The sequence below is a fragment of the Dermacentor albipictus genome, chromosome 6 (genome assembly GCF_038994185.2).
Source record: "Dermacentor albipictus isolate Rhodes 1998 colony chromosome 6, USDA_Dalb.pri_finalv2, whole genome shotgun sequence".
Lineage (NCBI taxonomy): Eukaryota > Metazoa > Arthropoda > Arachnida > Ixodida > Ixodidae > Dermacentor > Dermacentor albipictus.
In genome coordinates, this window is record NC_091826.1 from 86,016,269 (window position 1) to 86,036,616 (window position 20,348).

At 46.3% G+C, this 20,348-nt stretch overlaps 1 non-coding gene across 1 annotated transcript; it reads right to left on the reverse strand.

Moving 5' to 3' along the window:
- Positions 1 to 14,200: 14,200 nt before the first annotated feature.
- On the reverse strand, positions 14,201 to 14,273 carry TRNAS-CGA (transfer RNA serine (anticodon CGA)). The gene has a single exon. It is a non-coding gene; the product is annotated as a tRNA-Ser (tRNA).
- Positions 14,274 to 20,348: the final 6,075 nt, after the last annotated feature.

The following is a 20,348-nucleotide window of genomic DNA, read 5'->3' on the forward strand; positions in this document are numbered from 1 at the left end:
TACAGCGTGCTGGTCTAGCTACCCTTGAAAGTCGCGCAAAGCTTTTTCGGCTCAAATTTGTATACCAACTATTGCATAGATCATTCCGTATAAACCCCGACTCTTACTTTGAATTTCGTGATACCAGACCGACCAGAAGACGGCACGCATGGGAACTTGTAGAATATCCGTTTAATAATAATACGTTTCGTTATTCTTTCTTCCCACGCTCAATTCGTGAATGGAATGCACTGGCTGTAGTCACAAAACAGCAGCCAACACTAGCAAAGTTTATGGACTTAATTGAGCATGCTGCATGAGCCTAAAAGTTGTTAATATAAGTAACCAAATTGCTGCTCGTCATGCAATCCATCCTGATTCAGTTTGTGCTAGGATAGCACTTGCCTACCCTGTTTGTTCTGTGCTTTCTGTATTTGAATGATGCCTTCTACCCTGCATTTTTTTATTTTTTTTTCCTGCTGGTTGATGTACATTGGTTTCGTTGTGTGTATTATTATGTATGAATGTACTACCGCTATTCTTGAATAGTCTCCAATCATTATGTACTCACTTATTGAATGTTTTAGTAGTGTTAATTGATGTCACTTGTTGCTCACCCCTGTAAAAATCCCCATGGGGGATTGACAGTATTCTGTAAATAAATAAATAAATAAATAAATAAATAACATGTCGGAAGATTGAAAAGGAGAGCTGCGTGCGTTGCAACCACAGTTGAGGTGGCAGTATGGACGGCGACAATTCTGATAAGCAGAAGGCGGCCTGGAATCGACATCAGAACGAGATGAAGAGGAAATGAATCGCCCAGTAAACAGTCGAACAGCGCGCCGAATGATTGGCTGAACGCCGCAACATAGCTAGACAACCACAGTAACCTGGACTTGCAGTCAAGATTAACCAAGGCTAACCATGCCATGCCTTAGCTTTCGCTACGTATATCCTGGCATAGCCGAGCTAAGCCACCGCCAATTTTTTTGTAACCTCACTGGTTTCGTACCTGTGAAGCTTATGGAAGTGATGTGAAGCCAAGGTGTTAAAAGGTGGTTGAATGTTTTTCATTCATTCAATATACATGGACGGCTCCAATGAAGCAGACATTATGAATAAATAAAAGTTCACTTGCGCATCACAAATCGCAAATCTTGTCATACCTTTTGCACACAGCCAGCTTTTTTTATAATTTAGGCCCTCAAGGTGAGGCAGGAGATAAAAAAAGTAGAATGTTTTGAGCCTCTTCAGGTCCTCTTCAATGTCAATCGGCACATTTACAATGACATCACTTTCAGCCGACCACACATAAATACAGCAGGTGCTTTTTCCACAGCAAAACATGATAAACTACACTTGGTCATACAAACCATTTTTGCCACCTGGACGAAGCACAGGTTCCCCATTCACAAGCTAACGTCATACTTTCCCTTTTCAATTGATACCATGCAATCTGAAACTGTGGGACACTTGATCTCAACTAGGGCTTCATCAGCACAGATGCCATCAGGGCTTGCAGACAGCCAAGGATGTGCACTGCTCACTACCATACCCGACTGCGCTACAGCCAGACCAGTCTTCCTCATAAATGCTACTCTTGCAATGACTTCGTAGTTCAGCCCATGCTTTGTGGCAGCATTACCGGTAAACTTGGATTGTGACAATGCACCTGGCCCACCCAGCCACTCTGAACAAAATTGTAGGCGTCTAGGCTTTTGTATGCCTCAGCTTCTTTGAGGTCACACGCCTTGCTCTTGATGAGGTAGCAGACAATGTGGGCACTAGACACACTTGGCCACGCCTTGACCTCGTCCACCCAGCTGTTGACAAACATTGGGTGCACGTAGGTCACTCCATCTGAAAAATAGGTGACATAAATCAGTGAGTGTATATGTAGGCTAAAACTAGAACACTAAGAATAACTAATCAAGCTTCCTTGCGCACAATATCTGCATATACTTCAGCAACAAATACAGTGATACAAAATTATATTCTGAGGGTTTACGTACCAATACCACGATTTAATTACAATGCACGCCGTACAGAACGACTCAGGATTAATTTTGACCCCTCGGGTTTGTTTAACGTGCACCCGATGCACAGTACACGGGCATTTTAGCATTTCGCCCCCACCGAAATGCGGCCGCCGCGGCCGAGATTTGATCCAGCGCCCCCGGGCTTAGTAGCGTAACGCCATAGCCACTACGCAACCACGGCGGGTTATCAAATACAATGGGAGCATGCGATGAGAGAATACAGATCATCGATCTCATGTGTGTTAAACTGTGAGATGCAATTGGAGGCGACATTGTAATGCCCGTGGCTCAGACAGCAACGTCCCTACATTCCCTTCACTAAAACATTAAATGCTGTTTGTAGTGGGGTGTACTCCAGATTACTTTGACCAGCTCGGCTCCTTTAGTGTAAACACAACGCATGGCAGTGGACGCTGCGGCCGGCCTTACGTCCAACAGCACAATGCCATAGCCACTGGGATACCGCGGAGTGCTTGCTTTTCTGAGACGGTAGATATCGCTTCGTTCCCACATCGTTTCCATTTATGACGCGAGATGAGGCTTCGTAGCACGCCAACGATGCGGGCGGTTTATTAGGACGACAAGACGGCTTTCCGCGACCGCAGATCAGTACAAACTGCGTCGTTCCGCACGTGCCTGAGTGGAAAGCACTTGCAACAGAGGACGAAGATTTCGGGAGGACACCGCCGCGAAGCGATCCTAAGCAGCTTGGTTGCAGACCAGTCATGCGATATGATATTGTTCATAGCAGGATAGCGAGCGATGGGAAAATGCAGTGTCCGCGCCGCCACAAACGTGCGAGCTGACAGCTGCTGCTAACACTCCCGTTCAAAGAACAACTCACAGACGCACCTGTATGTAATTGCTGGCTGCGCGATCACGGACACAGCGAACGATGAAACACAGCATGCATTGTTTATTCTACGCAAAATCTACGCGCAAAACATTGCGAGTTGAGCGCCCACACTCACCGATGTCGATCGTATCCCCAGCCGACAATGTGCGGATCCCACTGGCTCCTGGCTGCGTGCTGCTATTCGTTGTGGCCACTGTGGCCATTTCCTAGCAGCGATGAAGACTTTGCGAGCAGAAAGATGCGTCTGCAACGCGCTAACAAAAATTCCTCAGGGATTCAAAGACACAAACTTCGGTACACCTCATACAAACACGTTGCCAAAAGGTGCTGCCGGCGCAGTTAACAGCCCAGCATGGCGCGACAATGACGCTTCCGGTGAGAGCCGACAGGTTGCGCTAGTGTGATGCCTATGGCGGCGCGCAGCTGCCTTAGGTTTAATAGTCCATAAAGGTGTAGAAATCCTAAGAGTGCTACAGTTTATGCGTATTTCGAATTAAACGAGATGCGCTGCTACACAGAAAAGTGGAGTGGCGTACATCACAAATTATGATTAGGTCACAACTATTGTTCAATTAAAGAACATTTTTTTCCTTCAATATCGCGGAATTTCAAACTGATTTAGCTAGTGTTTGAAATAATTAATTTTCTTTATTTTAAATTCAGATTATTACATGAGACTTCGGCCGCATCCTCCCATCTAACAAGACAAATAGCGCTGGCGTCTTAGTCATTGCCCCGTAGTGACCATAAGCGCAATTATTTGAGAAAAAAATGCGAGGACACCTGAGCACTTCTTATGAATTCTGAATGCGAAAGCATTAATGTCCATTTGAACGCTGCTGCGCAGTCCTTCGTGTTATGAACTGCTCGCGAGCAAGCGAGCGCGTTCAGACGCATGACCAACGGCTCGTTTAGCAAGGGTAAGAAGACACTAGGTTTCTGAGCGTGGGGTCGTAAGTTCAAAACTCACTACCGTCAACGTTCCTTTTTCTTTAGAATTTATTCTGGTGTTATTATACATTAATTTCTTCACAGTGATTACCGAGGCGGACTCAGAACGCAGATGACAGCTTGCGCGCACGAGGAACGGGCGGACAATACAGGCTAGCGAGGGCGAGGATGACGTGGCGTCGCGGCGATGCCCTCTCCCCTCACGCAATATACCTGGCGCGCCATCGCCACAGCAGATGTGCCCTGCTACGTTGAGGCGCGCACCTGACGCGGCGTAGCAGCCAATGAGAATTGAGATGCCGTTTCGCTGCTTATACAACCCCTGCGAGCTGGCCGACACAGTTGTGCCTGTAAGCTCACTTCGGTTCTGCGGCATGGAAAAATTAATTCACGCAGAAACCGCAACACATATATAATGTCGCTTCACGGGCATGCCTGAAGCCCACCGACCTCTTTATGTAATCGAATGCTGTGATTGCAACCAATTTTTTTTCTTTATTTAGTTTTATTTATCCATTCGGCACGGGCTACTGGGTGGGCACCCACTCTTGTCCAGTCCTCCAGAATGGACATGTGCCACTGTGACGCAATATGTACAGAATCCCTAAATGTATAGTTAGATATCGGTCGTGCACTTCCTGTGCATAAACCTGGACAGGCCATTCTTCCCTCAACAAGCATTGTAATTCGCTTTCCTCCTTGTGACGCTTTTACGTATGCATCTTACGCGGTGCTGTGCGTGAGTGTGAAAACTAGGCGAAAATAAAGCGGTGACCTTCGTGGAGGATAAACACAAACTTTGCATGAGGTTACGTGCTGCCAAGGCTCAAAGTAGACACGACAGTTTGCATCAATGTTAGTTGTGTGTGAGTTATTGCACACCACTTGGTTGAAGCTTCGCTTCTTATGGATTCCAACGTGTGCGTCCCATCTGCATAATTTTTTCTCCTCCCTCTCTCTAGGCAGCCAGACTTAGGTGGTTATGCCGCCTTCAGTTCACTTTTTTTCAGGACTCGTATTGTAACGTGCTGTAGGCGTAGACTTGAATGAATAGACGGCGCATCATGCTGATTTTGTTAATCACCGTTATACATCGACGATTGCAATATCTGGTTAACGACTGTTTTCCGCGCGAAATGTAACAAATTGCGAAACTGAATTTATTTGCCTGCAGTGCACTGCGCGTTCCTTCTAAACGTAACACCGAATTCACCTGTGACTTGCTCCATATTGCACTATATTTCACGATGTACTGCTTTTTTTTTTAAGCGCCGATGGCGACAAAAAGAATATTGAGCGTTAAGAGTAGCTGTTTCAAGTCATGGGGTCGAAACATTGAATACAAGAAATGAAACAGAAACTGACGACCAGGCATCGAACGACGGAACAGAAACTATTTTAGGCGTCGCCTTAGACTAGAAGCCGACGGAATGGAGTATAAAGCACCATCGAAGCCGCAGGTACATCGAATACAAGCAGATACAGCCGGATCTACATTATCAGTTAGACACATTGGGCAAATGCAGGTAATCGCAGGGAAATCTTGGCAGGGAATGAGATGAGGCCAGGAATATGGTAGTTAAGATGGATTGTACAGATACGAGACAGGGGTATCACGAAAGATTGCTGGCGATGTCCGGCATTCGACATGCAACGCGATTCGGCCACCGACATGCTGCCGTGCCCGCAAGGCCGAGAGCTACAGATCTCCCTGCAGTAGGGCCCCAAACAGGCTCCTCATGTTTGGCTTTTCAAGCATCGCACTCGCCTCGCACCTGCCGCCAAAATACTCGCCGGCATTCCGATCTAGAAAGTGGCCTCGCTTGCACGGGTTTATAGTCGATCGCTTTTTTTATTCGACCCCCCTTCCCTTGCCCCCTCCCCTCCCACCCTTCCATCCTCAGCTTCATACACTGACCACGTAACCTAGCTCCGTCTTCCCAAGCAAGCGGTCAACGGCATCTTGCAACAGGGCTAATAACCTGGCCAGCTTGTTCAAGCGCCTAGGCGCGCCCGTCCGATGAAGGGCGGTTTTTTTAGGGGGGGGGGGGGGGGGAGTTGCGTTGATGCCATCGGACCCCACTTGCTCGAAGCGAGTGGCAGGTGTTTTTTCGAGGGGCCCACCTACAGCGGTCGTTGCTTCGTACACACAGCGCTTGTGCGGAGCGCGAGTTGCTGATCATCTAGCATTGGAACCAATAAACACTGTTGCAGAACGTTGCCCTGCCGGTGGTTCAATGACCGCAGTCTGTCTTCTTGTTTATTTTGCGTGCTGGGGTTCTCATAAAGCCGCAGTACTCGTATGACTATACTGGCAGTGCAGATTTCTAGAAGTTCCTTCTCAAAATTCGAAGTTAAAGTTATGCGTGGGGCTGGCCTTTTACAGGACGACACTTAGGAGCACATGGAGACAAATAAACTTTGTTTCCAGTTGCTGTGTAACTTAATCACTTAAGTAATACACCGAAAGCATACAGACACCACTAAATCACGCCTAAAAGGCACTTGTACAAAATACTTTATCTAAGAGGCAGTAATATAGGCACATCAAGGTTTTACCCATCGCCAGACGTATCTGGCAGCCACATAAGATGGGGTGCACGAGACATTTGTAACTACCATAAAAACCAATTGAATGATTTGAAACTAATCTCCGAATTGTGCAATGCAAAGAGATGTCAGACTCACACATGAATTATCCTCGGGCCAAATTCACAGTCTTTTCTTTTTTTTTCTTTTCGAAATGCTGTTTCGCATTGACCGTCCACTTTTGACAATATTGTTACCTGGAGATAAGAATATGCCCTAAATAATGATTGGCTGGCATTTAGTCTTACGAAGTGTATTAGCTTATAGAGCTCGTGTAGCGAACACATACACAGAGATACAGCCAGAGAATGTCTCTCGTCCGCTCGAGCGAGATGTTCCTCCTTCTAATGAATATGTACACGAACTAGCTCAGCAACAAAGCGTCTTGATGTGCTCGTAGCTCTGCTTCTTACTCGTCGAGTTAGGGGAGTGGAGTTGGCTCAGCAACGCCCTGGGAGGTGAATCAACCCTCCTGATAACCTCTTCTGTATACTCAACGCCGCAGAACGGCAGGTGGTTTTCGTGGCCTGGTGGGTGCGATCAGTAACCTTTCTGAGTGGCGATGAACCAGGAGGAGGATTCTTCAAAAACGTGTGTGCGTGCGTGTGCACATGCGTGTGCGTGCGTGTGCGTGTGTGTGTGTGTGTGTGTGTGTGTGTGTGTGTGTGTGTGTGTGTGTGTGTGTGTGTGTGTGTGTGTGTGTGTGTGTGTGTGTGTGCGAGCGCTTTTAGTTGTCTTTCATGAACTATCGCAATATCTCTTTTCACAGACGCCCTGTAGAAAGAAAAGGATGGGTACAAGAGCTGTCCTATGGGCTATCTCCTATCCATCACTTCAACATTTTCTCTGACAGAGAAGCATTCAGATGCAGTTTCCAGCAATACTATACGTGGTTATGCTATGAAGACTTGCCTTTTTTTTTTCTTTCCTGTGCTTACTCTTTTCTACGCGCAACTCTTCATAACATAGTTATGCGCCTACTCGCCCTCGAAGTTCTAAACTTTACAGGGTGTCCCATCTATATCATGCACAAAAATTTAAATATATGCAAATGCCACGTATAGCTGGACACAGAACTGAGGTAATGTTGTTTGTCGTCGCTTGAAGACGTTCAGATCATTATCTTCAGTCCGCCTAATTAGACAAATAGTCCTAATTATTTAATCAACTTATCATATTATATTTCGACAAAAGTGTCAATGAGAAAACTGTAGAGCAACATGGAGAACTCCCGATCCAGCTTTCGGTTGCTCAATGAATGCTGCATAAAAAGTCTTTTTGCGAGCGGGGAAGAAGCAGTTGTTTAGCGATTGAAAACATGTATAATGATGCAATGACTTATAAAACGTGAAAGTACGAATGCCTCCGTGCCTTTAAATGGTAATTAATGAAAAGAAATGGTCGAAAAGGAAATGTCTAGACGCGAGAAAGCGGAAACTAGGCTTGGTCTGCACGAAAGCTACGCCATGCCCCGTATGGCGTTCGATCACCTCTGGTTTTAAAGGTCACGCTTAGCCTCCGTGACGCTGATTATGGCACAGAAAATGCACTGCTGCGTGAGAAGTGATTGAAGGATTTAGATGCACATTGCACATTGCTCTTGGCTTTTTAAAACAGAGACGACGCCTTGTAATACAACGAACTGAGTACCTCAACGTAAAAGCCGCACGGTAGTTCAATGTCTCCACAGTGACACAGCGCACGCGTGATAATTACAGATGACTGTTGGAGGCCTCGCTCCTGCGAGAGATGTAAAACACCTTTATCTTAACCATGGAGTTCCAATGGAAAAGGGTCTTTTCTTTTTAGGGTAGGGAAGGGGGAGAGGGGCGTGCGAAGCACGATAGAAGTACAGATACCGAGTGTGTTTGTAACTCTAAATTTTTCCCGGCAGACTCCTTTCTCCATATGTTCGGCACCGTTGCTCTAGCGGAACTTCTTTATATGTTTCGCTTGAACATCATTTGAGCGTCATGGTAAAGGAAAGACTCCTTAACAAATGCAGCCTTACGGCAAGGTCAGAAGATATGCCTTAAAGCTGCCCACTTGAGGCTTTTTTTCCATTTTCGAAGCGCGTGGAGGCCAAGTAAGCCACGCGCAGTCTCGAACGGTTTCCCCAGTGTGCATCTACTTGCTTGGACTAAATCGTGTGCTGCCGCAGCGTGGGCGTACATGCACGAAGCCCGTCGCACATCGTGCTCCTGTTTCTCACGGGCCACCCTCCTCCACACCCAGCGGGACTCAGCCGCGCGCCGGTGATCGCCACGTTATAATGCAGGAGCGGCCGTGCCGTGGGCGGGAACGCGACAGGTGTGGTTCTGTGCAGCCGAGAGAGTTTTCTGTACGCTTTCTCGAGCCGAAGCTTCCACATCGCCGCTTTGAGGAACGCTGACGATCCGCTCCACTGGGCATAATATACTGTAATGAACGCTATATTTGTGATGTTTTGTTTTTCTTTTCTTTTTTTTTGCTCTTTTCTTTCCGTCGCCTGGTGTTTTCGAATCTCGCCCTTTCATTGGGCGTGGTTCCACGCTCGATCCGCCGATGCGGTCGCATGACGGAGCAAGGTGGTTGCACCTTGCGAATCCGGATGAGGCGTTTCTTCCCTGCGTACTCGCCAGTGCTATGGTTTACCAAAGTGGTTATTGTGCCTGCAAAAGGAGAAAGAAAATATATATATATATATATATATATATATATATATATATATATATATATATATATATATATATATATATATATATATATATATATAAAGGCTACCCATTGCAGTCGGCTTTTGAAAGCGCAACCCGCTTTTTGAAGCTTGAAACAAAATGCAGTAGACTCCCGTTCAGACGAAGCCGAAGGGGCCTTAGAAATCCATGCCCCTTATGAGAACTTTGTCTTAACAGAAATGATCCATTGACCTCGAAATTTGCTGTTTCCTGGGCACTCAAGTATCCGCGACACAAAAGAACAAATGAAGCAGCAATAAAACCAAAAGGCTGAGGCAAGTGAAGAGGGTGAATCAGCTTTAATTCAGACGCCATGCTGCAGGTGTCCCGAGGTGCGCGGTAACTCTTTCCTGCAGGTGTCCGTAGACCTCCTCACTAGCCGGAACTGGCCCTCAGGATTTGGCCTTGTCAGGTGCACTGTTCTTCGCTTTCGACACACCTTTCATTTTTAATTTCTTGGCTCAAGTTATGTTGGGACACCCTGTATATCAGTCATGGAAGTGTGGCTTGAGACCAAACGCGTCCACTATCATCAGAAATTATGAAAACCAGAGACACACTGGCAGCTTCAAGAAACAGCAGTGGAGGACTCCATCGTTGGGTCCTAGCCTACGCAAGGATATTCTATAGCATTTATGGCCTGAAACCCTCATGCTATCATCCGGGTAGTGTCCGCACAGGTAGCAATTTTCAAATTTGAAGGATTCCAAACGATGGCCTTTCACCTGTACCACCTTAACCAGCCCCAATGCTTCGAACATTTGGAGCTGTGGAATCATCTAGATTTCTCGAATAGGGTCCTCACAAAAGCCAATGAGCCACCGGACTTTTTGAGCAACAGCATGTGCACAAATGAAGCCAATTTTCAGAGAAAGGAGATGGTAAATTTTCATAACGCACACAATTGGAGTGACTGTACAATGCACACTGGGTAAAGCGCAATCGAAACCGGTACCAGTGCTTACGATAAATGTTGTGGGCGGCATTTACGCCGGTACTATAATCAGTCCCATCTTCTTTGACCACACACCGACCGAACAGCGTTACGGGGACGACTTCGCAGTTTCTCTGCGAAGTCCCATTGTCACGTCTTCCACTGAAGGACCGGTGCCCATTACGCTTAACCCAGTGTGGATCGGAGTCACTTCAGCAGTGTGCATTATGCAAATTTACCTGGCCGTTTCTGTGAAAATTGGCTTCATCTGTGCGCACGATGTTGCTCAAAAAAGTACGGCGACTGATCGGCTCCCCGATCACACACTGACCGGACCACGTTACGGACGCGAAATCCTTTAAGGAGTGGTGGATGAGTTTCTCAGCGGGCTCCCGCTGTCACGTCATCTACTTCTGTGGTATCAGCAAGATGGAGCACTAGCACACAGCAGCAGCCGAGCACGAAACTGGCTGTATGTGACTTTTCGTACGCATTAGATTGGCAGGCACGGGACTGTAAATTGGCCGGCTACGTCACTTGACTTCTCTCCACTCGATTTCTTTCCTTGGGGTTATGGGAAAGATCATGCTTACATGATCGACATGTACGTCAGATTGGCTCAAGACAAGTATAGCAGGTGTCTGCTGTAGAATTCAAGCGTCGGTCATCAAGAAAGCCACTGAAGATGTGATAAAGCGGACTCAGTATTGCGTAGCTGCAGAAGGACACCTATTCGTACACGTCCTCTAGACAGCAGCTGGTGTTCAACGGCGGTTGCACAGATAATAAGGGTACACTGAAGTCTAATGTGCTTTTTTTTTTGTGCAGGCGTCCCGATTGCCAATTCGGCTCATTTAGAAGTGGTTATTTACTTACTTGAACACATTGCTTTTGCCTTTCCTGTTTGAGCCTGTTTAAGCCTGTTTGAGCCTGTTTGAGCCTGTTAGAGTCTGTTTATTTCGCTTTTATCTGATGCCACGAATCTGATTTTGCAGAACGCGTATACTCTCATGAAAACTAAAACAGTCACTTTAATTTGCCTTTGGTCCGAAGCAAGCTTCTGGCACGACATATAGCATGCGCGCGCACTCTGTCGATGCGCTGTCAGCAAAGCCGTGATTTTGAAACATTTTATGCCTGTTACATTGCTTTCCGTGTTTCGTGCGTGGTCAGGGTGGCGCTTCGACCGCGTTATCCAGGGGCTTTTGTTATCAATGTGATCAGTCGGCCTAGAGAGACGGATAATAGGAGGAGGAGACAAAGGAGGGAAAAGACAGGGAGGTTAGCCAGTGTAAGTACCGGCTGGCTACCCTGTGCTGGGGATAGGGGTAAAGGGAATAAAAGGAGAAAGAAGAAGAAGAGGAAAAAAAAGAAAAAAAAAGGAAATTCACAGAGTAACGCGAAACTACGCTCTACAACGTTCAAAGGCGGTCACACAATTCGCACGTCCTTAAAAACTTCAACAAAGCCCTTAAGGCCTTCAGTGCCGAAGCCCGTCTGGACCAATGTCCTAGAGCTTTTTCCTCTGTAAAGGGGCGATTGTCCAGTTTTGCGAGAGCGGTCACAAGCACTGTTCTTCGCACTGCGTAACGGGGACAGTCACAAAGGAGGTGTTCAATCGTCTCCTCGCAGCCGCAGGTGTCACAAGTAGGGCTGTCGGCCATTCCGATACGGAATGAATATGAGTTCGTGAACGCCACGCCGAGCCACAGGCGGCACAGAAGTGTTGCTTCCGCTCGTGGCAACCCTGGTGGTAGGCGGAGTTGCAGACGTGGATCCAATTTGTGGAGACGTGCGTTCGTGAAGTCACTGGTGTTCCACAGATTTTGTGTAAGCTCGCGGGCGAGGGAGCGAAGACTTGTGGCTGCATCTGTTCTTGACAGTGGTATGGGTATAATCTGGGCGCCATCATGAGCCGACCGGGCAGCGTCGTCCGCACTGTCATTTCCTGAAATTCCACAGTGACCCGGTATCCACTGGTAGATGATGTTGTGTCCCTTGTTGATTGCGTGATGGTGGAGTAGTCGGATGTCTGCGACTAGTTGCTCATTAGGTCCATGGTTGAAAGGGGACATCAGACACTGAAGAGCTGCCTTTGAGTCACATAAGATGGACCATGAATGTGATGATTTCTGAACGATAAACTCCAGAGCAGCACGGATAGCTGCGAGTTCTGCAGCCGTCGATGATGTAATGTGAGATGTCTTGAACTTGAGGGTGACGCACTCTGTGGGAATCACCACTGCTCCAGCTGAACTATTAGAGGATACAGAACCGTCAGTGTAAACGTGGATGCGTCCTCTGTGTTGTTCATGTAGCACTGAAAGCACGGTTTGTTTGAGGGCAAAAGTTGACATCTCTGTTTTCCTTTTGATACCGGGAATAACAAGGACAGCCTGGAGTGGATGGAGGCACCACAGCGGTTGAGATGGTCGTGCTGCAGGCGTGAAGTTTGACGGTAAAGTTCCATTGTTGGCGGCAATAATCTTGCTAAACGCTGAACGAGGTCGAGTGGCAGGAAGGGAGGCGAGATGATGCGATGGAAGTCGGGCGAAGTGCCTGATATGCATCCTCAAAGTGTCGACTTGAAGATAAGTGTTGATAGGGTGGTCATGCGCGATGGCTATTGTTGCTGCCGTGGACGCACATCTAGGAAGACCAAGGCAAATTCGCAGAGCTTGAGCTTGTAAAGATTGGAGGGCACGGAGGTTGGTCTTGCCGGTCCCACCCAGTACAGGTAAGCTATAGCGCAGGAGACCGAGGAACAGTGCGTTATAGAGTTGGAGCATCGCACTCACAGACGCACCCCATGACTTTCCCGCAAGAAATCTGAGCACGTGGGTTATCATGACTAATTTTCTTTTTAGGTAGGAGATATGAGGACTCCAGGAAAGGTCTCGGTCTATTATCACTCCTAGAAAGCGGTGCGTCTTCTCGTAGGCAATTGGCTGTCCATTAATTCTGATAACGTATGGTTTCATTGCTTTACGCGTGAAAGCGACTATAGAGCACTTCTCGCAGGACAGCTCCAGACCTCGTGCTCGAAGATAACCTGATGTTAGTGTGGCCGCTTTTTGAAGTCTGGCGCGCACCTGAGGACGCGTCGCTCCTGATGACCAAATAAGATAATAAGATAATAAGATAATAAGAGATAATAATAAGACGGATAATAAGCGTGACGTAAAGAGGAAGGAATAGCTGCAAAGCCGCGAAACCTGCTGTTGGTGCTCCTTCCGCCATTAACAAGGTGATGCGCTGTCTCTTAATTCCGGTTTGCAACGGGCAATGCAGTTGCCTTCAATCAGCCTATTTGAGGGCGCTGCTTTGCGATGCGGGTGAGAGCGCATTTACGTAGTATTTTTCATATTTCGTGAGGTTGGTTTGCCAGTTGGGAAAAATTGCACGCAATTAGTGCGTCGCTGAAAACACAGCAGTTAGATGTCATTTGGGGGTGCCTGACACTCTTAAGTCTTGTTGCATGATAGTTGGGGCACCATGTATAATTTACTCAGTAACCGAAATGAGGCCAAGCTGGATTCACTCGAAATTAGAATCAACAGCAGTCATGCGCAGGAGCGCCTATACTTGGACTCGCGGAAAAAGAAAAAAAAAGGATACAGAGAGAGGCTGCTGTTTTTCCGGAAAAGCGAAGCCGTATTAGGGAGAGCGAAGTATACGACAATTACGCGAAGACAGAATACACCTCCGAGCGACGCCAGATTCTTGGTGGTGGGAGAAAGGACTCAGGCTCTGAAATTGAACTGTCTTCTACACTGTCTTGTCAATTGTGATATAAGACCGTCACTTCACTGAACAATTCAGCAAGGTCACACTAAGTTCCTTCAAGTGCAAGAAATATATATATATATATATATATATATATATATATAACCCCCTTTCCTCTCGTTTATATATATATATATATATATATATATATATATATATATATATATATATATATATAAAGGAGAGGAAAGGGGGTTAACCGACGGGCCCAATTTTTTATTAGTCATATCATAAGAAGCCAACAAACACTGACACTGCGGACAACATAGGGTAAATTACTTGTGCTTAATAAATGAAATAAGGAAACGAGAAATTAATGGAAATTAAAGTGGTTGAAAAAACAACATGCCGCAGGTGGGAACCGAACCCACAACCTTCGCATTTCGCGTGCGATGCTCTACCAATTGAGCTACCGCGGCGCCGTTGTCCCATCCAATTTCTTGGGTATTTATGTGTCCTAGTAGAACCCTGGTAATGTTTTTTTTTATCCACTTTAATTTCCATTAATGTATCGCTTCCTTATTTGATGTATGAAGCACAAGTAATTTCCCCTATGTTGTCCTTGGTGTCAGTGTTTGTTGGCTTCTTATGACATGACTATATATATATATACATATATGTATATATATATATATATATATATATATATATATATATATATATATATATATATATATATATATATATATATATATATGCACCAGCCTTCGTGAGAAATAGCGTACCCTCGTAGAGTACTGCATTCTGTCGAAGGCTGGTCCACCAGCCGAAAACGTTAAATAACGAAGTCTTCCAAGAAGTTCGTCGTCTCTTTCCTGCGTATATATATATATATATATATATATATAAGGGGATGCCTGGGTCAGTGTGCCTTCAATTGATCTGCTTTACAAAGAGATTATGTATCTCTGCCAGCAATCTGGTTTCATCATCTGGAGTCCAATTTTCATCACTTGAAGCATGCGCGGATGAAGTACCACATAGCAACCATCCCTTTCTTTAAAGGTATATTTGTGCATGCACACAATAAACCTTAGTAGCTAGCAGTCAGCGCTCGTCCTGTGTTCCTCCCTTGTCGCTGTTTATTTTTGTGCTGTTTTTCACCTATGGATTCGTGCCAACTAGCTCGCATTTATACCTTTTTAAGTCACAGTGGTGGTTGCTGCTGTTCGGCGCAACCCAATTAGCAGTTCGTGTTGAGTGGGTATTTTTGAGCGAGCAGCTTTCTTCGGCTCACCAGACTACTTTCTTTCTCATATCCAACCGTTTTCGTGGGCCGATTACGAAGGCCGTGCAGATAACACAGCGTCTAAAACACTAGCTGGGAGGAGGAGGTAACACAAGAAAATTTCGCCTGGCACACGTGCCAGACGTTTCAAGCAGCAAATTTGGTGCGAGAAAAACCTGCGTGCGATCGTGGCCTAATGATTGGAGCAATGGGCTGCTATGCTGGAAGACAGAGGTTGGCTCCCACCATCCCCCTTGCGTTTCTTTAAGAACTATAGCAGGACATCCCCCACTTTGATGAAACCTAAAAGAAAACCTAATGCGTGTTGAAATCACAAGTTTGTAAGGAGATACCAGATATAGAAATGTCCCTTCCATAAATTAGAGTGTGCAAGGTCGCACATGACGCACGTGTGTGCATCTGTCTAGAGGTCGCAGTGTAAGTATGCCATAAGTTCTGGCCTAGTTCTTTTTTTCTGTTATATACTTCAGTGCGTCTATGGAAAACCGAATAATTGTTCACATATTGTATTTGATATACGAAAACCAGGCGCAACCAGGTTCTGTTTATCTTAACGGGAATGTTCATGAAGTTTGAGCTGTCGGTGTTGAGGGAGCGAAGTTCCCAAAGCTTTTTTTTCGTAAGTATTCCTTGCCTTTGGCCAGCCGTCTTCGCAGGCACTATGCCTAACGCTGGCATTTCCAAAAGATGGTAGCTTCTCTTGCAAACATGTCTAGCGTAAGAGCTTTTTTGTAAATGCGGGCCTTTAGTTTTCACCTTTTCTGTACCAAAAGACGGTATAGTGTGTTTTACTTGATAACGCCACTGCGTCATGACTTCTTAGCAACCACACACGGCCAGACACATTTGCAGTTGCCGGAAACGATATAGTACAGTTAGTTACATCCACTAATGCGTATATTGATTCTTGAAGGTTGTTGAAACAACTGTTGACGTGATGTCGCGAACGGCTGCCTGACGTGATCGTCCTATGAGATGCACGGACTTCCTGTGTTCTGCTTGTCCCTGTGTAATTTTTTGCGCTATGTATCCCAGTCTGAAAACAGCATTCTACCTGCATTAGAAGGAGCAGGCTCTTGCTTTGACAAAAGCCTCCTCATGATCAGCTGACATATTAAATAAGAGAAGATCACCATCAAGCTATCGCTAGAGGGCATGAAATTATATTCCAGTGGCTGCCATGGAGAAACCGGCATCGCTGATAATGACGTCGCCGACGAAGCCGCCCGGCCTGCCCATCTGGAAACACGACGAGTTCCAATCCCCGTATCAAGAACCGACGCTGCAAGGAAGCTTCATAATGTGGCTAAAGCTATGACAAACAAATACCGGTCTTCTCCCAACCTCCCGAAGTGTCATCTTCATAGGCTGGATCCTTCCTTATACCTACAAGTGCCATAAAAAATTTCCCGCTCTGAGGCGACAGTATTGTGCCACCTCTGGCTCGGGGTGACATTTACGAAGGCCTACTCGTTCCGCATTTGAACGGAGATACGCCCATGTGCCACTCTTGCGGAACCACAGAAACGGTTGAACACATCCTATGTATCTGTCCCCAATACGACGTCGAGCGTGAAGCTTTCAGGACAGCACGGAACCAACTGGACTCTAGGCCATTTTCTGTAATGAAGGTCCTTGGACCCTGGCCGTATGCGTCGATGGCACAAAAAGCCACGAAAGCACTCTTGAAATGCCTCAACTCGACAGGTCTTGGGAACCATGTGTAGACTCGGTGCCAACCTTCAAATGTGCGTGAAACTGTGCTCTCTCAATCTCCTCTCTCTCTCTCTTCATCCCCCTACCCCTTCCCCCAGTGCAGGGTCGCAAACCGGACGTGCGTCTGGTTAACTTCCTGGCCTTTCCTGTCTTCTATTTCTCTCTCTCTCTCTCCTCAGTATGAGGCTTTCTATTCAAAGTCGATGAGCAAAACGAGAACAAGGTAGAAGGGGGAGCCAACGTTTTGACAAGGGGACTTGTCTTTTTCAAGGTCGAAAAAGAGAAGCCCACTTGTCGAAACGTTGGCTCCCGCTTTTACCTTGTCCTCGTTTCGCTCATCTACTTCAATTCCCACCTCCCGCTTTCCCTGTGTTTTCCCTGGAATTCTATTCAAATGTCACTTCCACGGTTAGCGAATTAGCAGCAAGGCCCAGCAAATTAGATCAACCACTAGCGATGCTATGTAGATGCGTGTCGGAAATTTTGCTTGACTTATGCATCAGAGCCTGTTACCCACTAATGTGGTGCAGTGTGACTTCTAAAACATGGTGGTCATGACATGTTGGGGTCTTCGCATGCAGTCCCGGTCCTTGCAGATCACAAAAGCATAGCCTTCGAGAGCTGCTTCTATTACTCAATGAGAACCGTCACTGAGGCGTAGAATTGCACACCGCCTATATTGAGCAGGCTTTGACTAAAGCCATTTATGTGACCTTCCATGTGACTTTCCGACCATCCCATGCGACTAAAATCTGGATCCTGCTGCTGCTATGCCCGATACCGCTTCTTTGAGAGGCAATGTAAACCAACGAATTATGTTGCCAACTTCATATAAAACTGTTCTGATGATCTGCTTGTGTAAACACAGGGACAATTGTGATTGTTCCTTGCTATTCAAGGTCAAATTCCCTATATAACAGTAATGTATAGCGCATATGGTGATCTACGTTATACCGGGTATTTTTTTAGACTGCAGAATTTTCATAAATCGCCTGTGGTAGATAGCATAGTTCTCGTCCTTGAGTCGCTTACTCAAGGCGGACAGTACTCGCACAAGAAAGCGAAATAGATAATCGACTAATTAGCAAAAATTCATAATACCGTATTAATGAATAATTAATTATACATATTCTTTTTTGCGAATTGTAGACGGTGAGTTAGCAAGACGCGTCTACTCAGAACAAGTTTTAAGGATTGCACGGGGTTTTTTTTTTCAGATATGCGCCGTGAAACTTGCGGTGACACAGCACTAATCTTCCACTTACTCTTTTAACAAACCCCCATCTTCCGCAGTGAAGAACAAAAGTAACTAGAACACCTATGAACTTCATCGCAAGCTTTGAGAATGAATATCTCGAGACTGGATTCATACTGAAAATTCGTTTGAAATAGATGCGACTTTCGAACTCACCAGCTGCAATTCGTCAGTCCTAATATGTACGCAAAGTAAATATTTAAAAAGTTCTTTACTCAAATTTTTTTATCAGTCAGTTATGCATTTCGCCTCGGAAGTAATTTCCACCTCTCGGAGTAATCCAGCTAAGTGATGAGAATTACGCTATCCGCCAGGCGATTTTTTTTAAATTCTGTCTATAAACGAAAAAAAGAAAGCCGGGTATAATCTTGCTTCTAGAGCGATCTTTAGTTGCAAATCTAAATATTTCGAGGTCTATTCTCTTATTAGCCAGACGCTTCCCTTGCTAAGTTCATGCCCAGACATGTTGCTGCTTCCAGAGGGTAAAAATATCCAGTGCTAGCGAGAGCATAGCCGCGATGTCATTTAGCTCATTTTAAGTTAAAGGGGTTGGGACACCAAATTTTGAGGCTATAAAAAGCATGTTGTAGGCTGCTTCCGTATGCAAGGACACCCAGAACGAGGTATCGGACGCTGCAAACATTTCAAAATAATTTTAATTCAGCTCCAAAAAGTCATTAAAAACTCCTTCTCGTAGTCGAGACCCATCGCTAGCGCGGCAGCTACTACGTCACAGAGGAGGAACGAAAATATTGACGTCATAGCACACCAGCACAAAAACGTGACGTATGATGAGTAGCGATGAAATGCCGATTACGGAGCCTGCTGAGCCGAGCGACCAAGCATAGCCTCCACTGTGACCGAGCTACAGGCATATAGAAATCCTTCCTTAATGCAAAGAAGGGGTAAGGCGTGCAGACACGGACACAGGAGGAGAGAAGTGGACAACACGAACGCCGCACGGCGGCCCGCGAATGGCAAACTGCGTGCGGCGAGTTGCCGTGCCGACGGGCCTTTGCACGTTTTAGTGTAAAACAGTAGCCGGCCGACTCCGAAAGGGACCAGGATATGCGGCGTTCGTGTTGTCCGCTTCTCTCCTCGCATAGTCGCATAGTTCGGCAGCTCGGAGCGGTCTCTCCTTCGCTTGGCCTTTCTCAATGTGAAGGCCCGTCCACGTTACCGGCACGGAAACTCGCCGCACGCCGTTTGCCGTTCGCGGGCCCCCGTGCGACGGCGGTTTTGCTCGCGAACGGCGAGATTTCCTAGCCGTAGAGAGCAGGGGCCCGGGACCCATTTGCAGCCGTACGGCGAAGCGGCCAATCAGCGTCCGAGGAGTGGTCACTCTGTGCACCGACGGCAGCTTCACCGCCTCTGATCGTTCGGCGCCGCCGATGTCGTGGCTAGGCCTTTTCCGGTTCACTTCGAAGCTAAAGCTTACGGCGCTTCGGAATGAATCACCGTACCCTCACAAGCCGCAATATTTGCTTACCGTTGTTGTCGCTCTTCGCAATAATTATAATCGCGACATGCACTTCGAATCGCCAGTTGACCTCTGCTGGCAGAGCACGCGTATGCGCGAGCAGACGACGCAGCACAGTTTTACGTCACCATTTTTTGTGGCCCACGTGACCAAGCCATGTTGCGTTTCCTCCTCTGTGACGTCATAGCATCCCCCGGAGCCCAGAAACCGAAACCGAAATCGCTCGGTATAATAATGCTATTATTAAATTATTTATCGGATAGATATGAATCCCGCTGTGTGTATCGTGCTCCCTGAAGCATGACGCAACGTTTGAATCAACAAACGCATGAACGAAAATTTTGATGTCTCCACCCCTTTAATACATTTTTGAAAAAAGTATGCAATAGACGCAATCTTAGAAGCAGCAGTCGCCGCGTTAGGCATAATTCGTGCGTCATATCTATGACCTTTACAATCTCACTATTCCTGTGGACCAGGTAATGCGTGCCTGCTTAACCAAGCGCAGTCTTCGGGACACTCGTAAAACCACGATGTATATCAACCTCATGCAGTACGACAGATTAAGAAGCACGATAATACAAGAAATACGTTAATTTGCAGGAATTACTGAAATGGTCGTTATGAATATATCCTACGCATAGCATTTGTGTTATCTTCCTGCGTGCAGTAGAAGAAGGCTAAATTAACATAGCATTTAATAAGAGTAATTAAGGGCCCTTATTACAGTGACACTGGATTGTAATATATAACTGAGAATGGCCCAGAATACAACTAAAACGTTTTGTCGTAGA